Raw genomic sequence first — 9,995 nt, forward strand, 5'->3', positions numbered from 1 at the left:
TTAGCTCCCACCCACAGCTTGAAGTCAAAGGCTGTTTTCATTTGAAAAAACAACAACAAAGTCTGAATAAAATGGAATCACATCAACCTTATTCAACCATACACGTATCAAGTCTCTTGATGCACAGCTCTAACAAAATTTTGTGCCTTTAACCTGTTTAAACCTTGTCTTGAAAGCCAACATCTACATACAATGAAGGGTATTGTTACGACAGCGGAAGTCACGTGACGCTGCTGGCGCGTTGGCGTGCGTGATGAGTTTCTCGAATAATCGAGGAAGTCCAAATTTGTTCGAGATGCTTTCTTCTTTAGTATATAAGTCTGGCAGAGAAAGCCAGGGGGGGGAATAAAGTGTGCCACTATTCAAAAAAGCTTGTTACAACGGAAACTGCAAGGTGGGACAATAATGTGTAATCACAGCCATTAGAGTGGATATAATTGTCAATGAATGATGTAATTGAAAAGGCAGCAATCATATCCTGGGACCTGGAACATTATTTTTATGCAGTGTGATTACCATACAAACATTTATTTGTTCATGGCAGAAAAAATGGCATGGACACATATTTTGTCTTCACAAATTCTTTTAAAGTTTTCTTATAAAGTTTATCTTTTATAAAACTTTAAATCTAAGATATTTTTGATTAAAAAAAAACACCATACACAGTTTCACTGTCTTTACAGCCACTGGAATATAACAAAAACATATTTTACCATATTAAGTTTATAAGAAAGCCAACTTTATTTACAAATTGTTAATTAGATAGTTTCAACTGATATATGTAATCATTTTTAAATCAGTTTTATATTCATTTAAAATGTATTTTTTATATTTTTGATGATTTTCTTTGACCTTTTGAGCACTTACTTAGGTCTAGAAGTCCTGATGTAAATATGATTTAACACAGCAGTCCTGTCGGCGAAACGAAACTTGATAATAACGAGCGCAAAATTATTTACCTAACCCTACTTATGTTGTTTCAACAATAACATTTTCCTATCATATTGCAACATTATAATTAATTCATCTGAATTATACAGAGAATTTAATAATGTAGGAGAGATTGTGTGGTGGTTTCTTTATTGGATGTGTAGCTCCCACGTTTAATATGGTTTGTGACCTTGTCCAACTCAATCATCCATTTGATCCCATTACTGCGTTACCAAACTAAATATTATATGAATGGTAAAAGGTTCACCCATTTGTGAGAACTAAACATTACTCAAACACAAAAAGAAGATAATCACATATTGAATGACATTGTTGCAGGAGTATAATTCTATTTTACTTTATTATACAGGCAGCAGCAAAAAGTGATAGATACTCATGTATTGAATGTTCAGATCCTTGACAACATACAGCTGTAAGAGCCATTGTATCAGAAACATAAACTTGCAACGTATAATAATTCAACTAGTAAGTGTAGTCCACAAAGGAGGCTTTGAAGTGAGCAAATGAGAGATCTAGTTCTGGCTTGAGCAGTACTTGTGCAGCAAAGTGAAACATGGCTGTTTACTTATTAATGGAACATGATGTGGCTGCATATAACCTGTGGCACTTTTATTAGCCAATTTAAGTGTTGAATGGTGTTCTGAACTGTTGTTACAAATTACAATGGAGTGGTTTTCAAAGTCTGATGCAGTCAGCAGTCCTCAAGTGGTCAAACTGGAATATTGTCCCAAGTGGAGAACCTCAGGGCTCAGTCGTACGACCTTTGCTCTTTTTGATTAACATCAATGACATATACGAAAGAAAGGTCAATAAATTCCTTAAATTTGTAGATGATGTTAAGGTATTGGATGTTGCTAGCTGTGAAGAAGGCTCTGTTGATTTAGAAAAGGAATCTAAATTTAAATTTAAGATATTTTTTATTAAAAAAACACCACATACAACATGGGTTTTAATTATAATAAGTACAAGATAACGCATGTGGGTATCATAATTTGAATTATAACTATAATTTGGATGGGAATAGCCTTAACAGTGTTACGAAGGAAATGGATCTTGGTGTAATAGTCGAGCAGTCTCTAAAGCCATCCAAGCAGTGTGCTGTTGGTAGTGGTAGGACAAATAGGATTTTAGGCTGTATCTACAGAAATATTGAATACAAATCTAAAGAGGTTATGATTTCATTGCATAGGTCACTGATTAGGCCACATTTGGAATATTGTGTTCAGTCTTGGGCCCCCTTACCTTAGGAAATACATTGAATTGCTCAATCGGCTTCAGAGAAGAATTACTAGAATGGTGCCTGGGATGGATGGGTTCTCATATGAGGAGAGTTAGGTGGGATCTGACTGAGGTGTTGAAGATTGTAAAGGAAATTGATAGTGTTGATGCATCAGCTTTTTTCATACTTTATAGTGAGAATAGTAGGACTAGGGGACACAAATATAAATTTTGGCAGGACAGGAGTCATCTTCTAACAGGGTGGTTGGCCTTTCGAATGGATTACCTTCGGGTGTTGTGAAGGCAATAAAATTAAGTGAGAGATTGATAAGTATATGAATGATATTGGCTGGCTTTAAGATTATTTAAAAAAATTTATTTATTAATAGTTTTAGTTTAGTTTAGAGGATGGAACAGCCGAGATGGATCAATAGGTCCCATGTTGTCCCAAAACGTTATGGTATTATATTATATTCTAAGTCGTTCTAGAATATAGAAAAAAATGTAGTTTTGATTTTTATTTCACATTTTTTAATTTTCACTGCAGATGGTTTTGCTACAGTTAGTGTTAGGCCAGTTAGGGTAGAGATAATAAGAGATCAAGTGTAAAGTTTTATCGAAAAATCGTTTGTTATTCATTTGGGAGGTTATAGAAGTTATGTAAGTAAAATATGAAACGGTAAGAGAAAAAAAAAACATATTTATTCTTAACATGAAAATCATCTTGCACTCAGGATAATCAAATATTGAGTTAGACAAATCTTTAGTAAATATACTTTATTAAAAAATCTGATTTTCTGTGTACAACAAAAGATTGCCAAATTGCATGTAGTAATTTCGAAATTACAGTAACCATTAATTCTCCAATATGGGGTTGGTATAATAGATCGCCCTACGCACGTAGAGATATTGGATATCGTGGTGAAGATGATCACTTCACTGAATCACCAACAGTCCAGTGTTTTAAAAGAACGGGTTATTCAGACTGTAAAGCATATACTAGTAAAATTTGAAAATATCAAGAAAACTGATTGAGGGAACATCTGCCATATGTTATGATGGTCCACTACCCAACAGCTCAATAGTTGGATGGCTATTCGCCTAACTTGTTGATGTTTGGACATGAGATGCAGCTTACACAGTATACAATGTGTGGCACACCTCTCAGTGCAGTTGCAAATGCATCAGTGACATCTTCATTACATCTGCATGTCAACAGTTGGGTAAATCCATCATACCACATAAGTGATGTTATGATAATACGGCGAAAAAAAACAACTCATATCTGAAGTGTTAATTGGCTTTCGTATCTGCCTGCAACATGGAAGCAACTTCTTTTTGGTTGGAGTTTTTTACTTCTTATTCTCGAACAGTTAAGTCCACCAAGTGGAGTTTGAAAGTTTGTTGAACTACACAAGCAGAAGTTTTATGACATTTATGGACTTTTCTAGCACTTGTTGGATAATGAATGTGAGTTTGGTTAAACTAATGGAACGGAGGACAATGAGAACATTGTGTTGCATGATCTTCACGAAGCTGATGATACAGAAGATGGTGTAGATACTTATGTAGCTGTCAAGGAAAGCAAGCTGATTCTGGGGCAACACAGTTACTCCAAACATCTACCATGCCATCATTGTTGATCTTCAATTTTTTATGGCTGTGATTAACTGCCAAATCAACAATTAGGTTGATCCGTTGCTTGTAGAATCTACGAATTAAATAATTGACATTCGTTTCTTTTCAAGCTATCAAGCGATGGTTCGCGTTAAACTATCTACAAAACACTGTGTGGTAGCCACTCGAATGTAGAGCAGTTAGGATGGTTGTTTTTTTTGCTAGATCAACATTTGAAATGGAGTTGCAACCCTTAAATTAAGAGCTACTGGATGATATTTTATAGTGATATGTCAGTGTGACGTTTTGTAATAATTGTTCCATCTTTCTTCTGAACTAATAAGCTATTCTTATAAGATTACTGCCTAAAACTTTAACAGTCGAAATAACCGAAAATTATTGCTAAGAATGCTAAAGCATCAGTAAGGTGAAATAATTATGATATCCTTACTTTCCGAGAACGCAAGTAGAATTTTATGGTAAACACTGGCAAATGTCTATATATCTTTATGGACGACATGAAAATGCATCATTTGCATACAAGATTGTACCTTTGGGTATGAAGAGCTTGTACATGGCAGTGAAAAGGGTTGTGCTTTTTAAACATCACGGAAGATAACTCAGGCTATGTTTAGCTATAGTGGAAAGTCTATTGTTTCACTAGATCTTTCCTGTGGTTCTAATTGCAATGCATTTTTGCAAGACATAGATGGCAGGACAGTAGTGATAGTTGAGATGTGAGCGGTAAAAGTTTTCTGGGACAATAAATGTGCTTTATTATCGATTAGTGTACTCGGTCTGCACAAGTATGCTTGTGCATTGGTATATACTTTAATGAGCAGCAGGTATGATGACTAAGATAATCTAAATTCTAGCTAAAACTTTTAGTTTTTCTGAATTCTGCATGTGCGTATATGTATGGTGCTGTTCAATATGTATGAAATGTCATAATACGTGTACGTATGTTCCATTACGTGCATGATTAAAATATACAGAAATCATAATTGTCGATCAACAAAAAATGTTGGTCATAATGTTGGAATGTCAATGCATGAAACAGAAATGACTTATATCACGTCAAAGGAAGATAGCTCTGCCCAAAATTTTCATTGGTATTGGTAAAACAATAAATTGGATTTCCTGAACCAAAATATTCAAAACTTGTGAATTTAGTTACCAATTGTCTTACACTATATTAAGGAAAAACACAGTACAGTATTAATCATAATTTCTTTTCAAGCACATTGCGCTACTATATTAAGAATAAAAAAAAATACAAAAACGACTTTTTTAGCACAATGAAAGGTAACATCTTTATTATTAGTCACATCCGACTAGTTTCGGTTACACAGTTACCATCATCACAGCTATTATCTACAGTGTTAGCTTAACTTATATTCAACGGTTGTAGGCAAAATAAGTTTAAGGAGATATTATATTTTTGCATACTCCAAGATTCAGTCAAATTATTAAAAAAGACAACATAATTTATATTTCTAGTGAAAGAAGGACAGATCTGAGGATGATGAATAATTTTCGCAAAAAAAAGATAAAGAAAAGTTTGTTTGTAGTTAAGCACAAAGGGCTATCTGTGCTCTGCCCACCACGGGTATCGAAACCTGGTTTCTAGTGTTGTAAGTCCGCAGACAAACCGCTGTGCCACTGGGGGCAAATAAAGAAAAAAAAGAACAGTTTTAATTCTGTTATTTTTAGTACAACGTAATCCAGTATTTTTTTTTCTGCAAGAGAAAAACAAACAAATTAACTTGGATTAATTTTTTCCTCTAAACACCAAGCCTCACATCTTCAAAACTGAGGAAATAATAGGTTATTTTATTCATAATCTAATTAGTATTCCTAGGGCGCTTGACTAGCAATCTGAGGGTCGCGGGTTTGAATCTCCTCCCCAGTAAACATGCTCGTCCTTTCAGCCGTGGGGGCGTTATAATGAGTGCTGCATGACATGAATATATCAATTACACAAGGAACACATGCAACATAAAATAATATGGTCTGCATGTTAAGACTGAGATATAAAGTTAACTGTGGTGACTTACCTTTGAAGATGCTTAATATTTATCACTTGTTATTTGAAGATAGGGTGAACTTGATATTTTTTATTAATATTAATGAGAGCATGTGTTAATTTAGACTGAAATGTTCAGCAGATAGTGGATTTTCATAGAAGAGATAAGAGTAATGGATAATCTCACTTTACATTTGATGGAAAATACAATCTGATCTGGTGATTTCAGTATCAATAGTGAAATGTGTTATATGGAACTATTTGTCAGTGGGTGATATCAGATGTAGGAGATGAAATTCATTCACAGTAACTTAGATGTTATACCAAACATGAACTTGGTACACCCAGTGTTTTATTGAGTTATGATTGAACTATTTCATTTATGCTTATTGAAATGTTTTTGTTTAAACATACAGTTTTACTAAGTATTTTGTTAACATTGTTCCAGTACAAGGTGCAGTCAAGATTGTAACTGGAGGCAGAAAGTATAATATGTGTGGTGCTACTTTGTAGTCATCTCTGGCTCGTACTAAACTTGTGCCTGAAAGAAGTCTAATTGAAATGTGACGTGAGCGTTAATGGATTCCTACGGTCAAAGGTTACAAATTGTAATAATAATATTTCAACCACACTACATCTGACATATTTAGTGCCGATGTGGTCTTCTGACTAATACGAGGGATAATCAAGTCGGGTAGAATACGACAGGCATAGTAGTGGTTGAGATGCTATTTATATCATCATTTTCTTGAGAAAAAAAACTGTTACTGTAGGAACTAGGTTAAGTATGTAAATTGTAATTATTATAAACGTTATACGTTCACCATGTAACAACCAGACAGTGGCGGATGGAATGTTGAAAAGTTAGTTGTATCTATGGGAATGGCAGTAGTGGAAAGCATTGCTATGTGTTGGTCGTGTGTGAAACCCAGTAACGCCTGGTGGATCAGGATGTCCAAAGGGACAAGGGATATACACTGGCTACAAGCGATACGCATACGCAGTTCTGTATAAACAAATTCATCCCTACATCTTTAGCTGAACTTCTGACCAATTAGAATTCAATTGATCACAAGCCTTTTAAATCCTGACTTTTTTATGTATAATCATTTTTTTTTCACTATTTTGGCGATCTGGTCTTTGAAAAAAATTGGCAAAAGCTTTACACACGTTCATTATTCTGTCGGACTACCCATATTTTCCCACAGAAAATCTCATCTTGTCCAAGGAATGAACCATGATATATATTTTTCCCTGATCACTTGGTGCCAGCCAGTCATTCAACCCCTTCAGTGACAGTACCACAGTGATTCCTGTGTATCGTATCCTACCTGTAGCACTTATGTGAGCGCTTCCTTCTCTCTCTCTCTCTCTATTTTTTAGTTTACTAGTCTTATTGTATTTATGCACAGAATAAAGAAATGCCTTACCCTTCTTAACTGATAATGTACTAGTTGTCATTTTAATGTCATGCACTAGTGAAAAACGTTACTCTTCGATGCTACTGCATGTGATGTGCCACAGTTTTGTTTAATATCATCAATAACATATTGCCATTACCTAAGGTGTGAAAAATAATCAATATTTCTCTTTTCGTCAGTGCGCCCCCCCCCCTCCAGTGGCACAGCGGAATGTTTGCAGATTTACGAAAAAGAAACAACCATACATAAAATCGACAAGTTATAATCATTAAATTATGATGTCAAAGAGTGTGTGTATGTGTGTTTTCTTATAGTAAAGCCACATCGGGAGAGGAATCGAACCGCTAATTTTAGCATTGTAAATCCGAAAACTTACCGCTGTTCCACTTAAGGTAACTGCTGTTAGCTAATAATAACCGAAATGAAATCATAATAAATTTCATACACTGACGAAAAATTTGTTTGTAGTCAAGCACAAAGCTACACAACGGGCTATTTGTGCTCTGCCCACCACGAGTACCGAAACTCGATTTCTAGCGAAAAAACTTCATATCCTCGCCATCCCTACGATTTTGGTTGCGAGTGTTTTTCATCACAAACTCTATTTTTTTCATCAGGTAAAATAAAACGTTATTATTCTGACGTTTTTTTTTGAACGATTATTTTTCATTACGAAAAATTACTCTTCTTCATTAAATAAGTTGAAAAAAAAATTATCATCCTTACACTTTTTTGTGTGTGCAAGTAAAACCACATATAAGACAATACCCTAAGTCATCAGTAACTTACCAGACTTCTTCATCAGCTAAACATGATGGATTTTTATTATTAGTGGAAATGTAAGATAATTTTATTATCAAATGTTAGTTGTATATTCTTGTTGTTTTCTTTGTTTTTTTGGCACTGTATTGACTGGTTAATATTTTTGTAAGGTTGTATATATATATATATATATATATAATTTGTATCATTTATAAGGGGTATTTTAATATGTATTGCAATGTTGTACGTAACAACATGTATTACTGATTTCATAAATATCGTTATTGTTTATATTTGAAGATATGTTGTATTTTTTATTAAACTATATGTTACAAACGTGGCATTTAGGGGCATATTTCTTGTATTTTGAACCATTTTATTAATTCTATATTAAAGAGTTTGATCACGTATTTAAGTTAATGCGCCAGTGTTGTAGAGTTTAGTTTTTTATTTTGTTTCATAGGTTTAACTGTAACAGAATTCCGAAACGTTTATCCATGTCCCCTTTTTGTCAATAAACAATGTTGTATATCATAAGTGTCGTAATCTTGTTTATAATCAAACTTCGTTTTCCTTCGAACACATCGATTGCTAATACTTTGATTATGTATTAAGAAATGAATTGAATCTTTGTTAACGGTTGCGTTCTATGCTCTGTTTTGGTGTTGTGATGTGTACGTGTTTTACAGGAGCGAGATTAATTTACTATCTTTTTCTTGAATGGTACTTGGATTCATTTAATTGATTTTTAAACCTTAAAGTTGGGGATAGTCAGGATGGCCTGAAAGTAAATGAGTGGAGGAAAAGTGTGGTATGCAGGCATGCATGTGTTTGTTAACCTGTTATTTAATAATAATTTTTTAAATGTTTAATTTATGTAGATGTATGTGATATTAACTTAGAAAGCTGATCATGGACGTAGCTAACAATCTTTCGACCTAGTTACTTATTGTTGTGAGTTATTCACCTAACGTATTACCTGTATCTTCCGGTGGGAAATATTTCTGTAATGTTCATACTTTGTAAAAGTAGACAGCAGTCTTTTCCAGTTGTGTGTCAGGTGAACTCTCGAGCACATACCTTCCTGTTCTTGTTGATGAGATTGACCAACATTAACATATATTTAGCTCACCTGCCCTGAGAGGAGTGACATTACTTTCTTTCCCTCCCTCAAGCTCAACCTTTCAGTTTGATAATTAAGTTTTAAGATATTTATTTAACTTGTAAAATACTCTGCTATGGTTTAATTATAAGTTACCTAGTTCTTGATGAACTAGTCTTAGAAAAGTCTTAGAAGAGCTTAAGGAATTAATTATCCAGAAAAGACGCTGTTTATCGCCATGTGCACTTGTTAATTTGATTATTTCATTGTGTTTTACGTTGTGTCCAGACTCTTTTATTCTTCAAACTTAGTCAATCAGAGAATTCAGATTTGCTTCGTAATGCATTTTCTGTCAAACCTCCTGTTATTCTGCAGAACATGCTTTATCAGTCTGAGAGGAAGTTAGTGTACTTGAGAATACCATAAACATAAAGCTACACAAAGGACTATTTGCACTTTATCCACCTCCGGGAATCAAACTCTGGATCTTGTAAAACAGTTGACAAGTTATTGTTTGTCCGTTTTTTCAGAAATATTTTTGGATTATGGTGTATTATTTTGTAGGGCTAGGCGTGGTCCTAACAGTCACATCTCAATATTTGCTCAGATACACAATATTTGTGTTTAAAAGACGATAAGTTATTTGATTTCATATTTAAGAAGATTAAGCGTTTTTTTTAGAATTTTCACATATTATCTGTTTTTTCAGATATTTTTTTTGGCGCAACGATACACAAAGAATTGTCTGCGCATAACCCTCTATAATTTTCAAATGATATGCTAAAGAGGAAGTGAATAGTTAAGAAACCCCACAGCCAACTTTAGACTTCTTGTATCTGAGCAAATATTGAGATGTGACTGTTAGGACCACGCCTAGCCCTACAAAATAATACACCAT

This window comes from Limulus polyphemus, unplaced genomic scaffold (assembly GCF_000517525.1).
Source record: "Limulus polyphemus unplaced genomic scaffold, Limulus_polyphemus-2.1.2 Scaffold3111, whole genome shotgun sequence".
Classification (NCBI taxonomy): domain Eukaryota; kingdom Metazoa; phylum Arthropoda; class Merostomata; order Xiphosura; family Limulidae; genus Limulus; species Limulus polyphemus.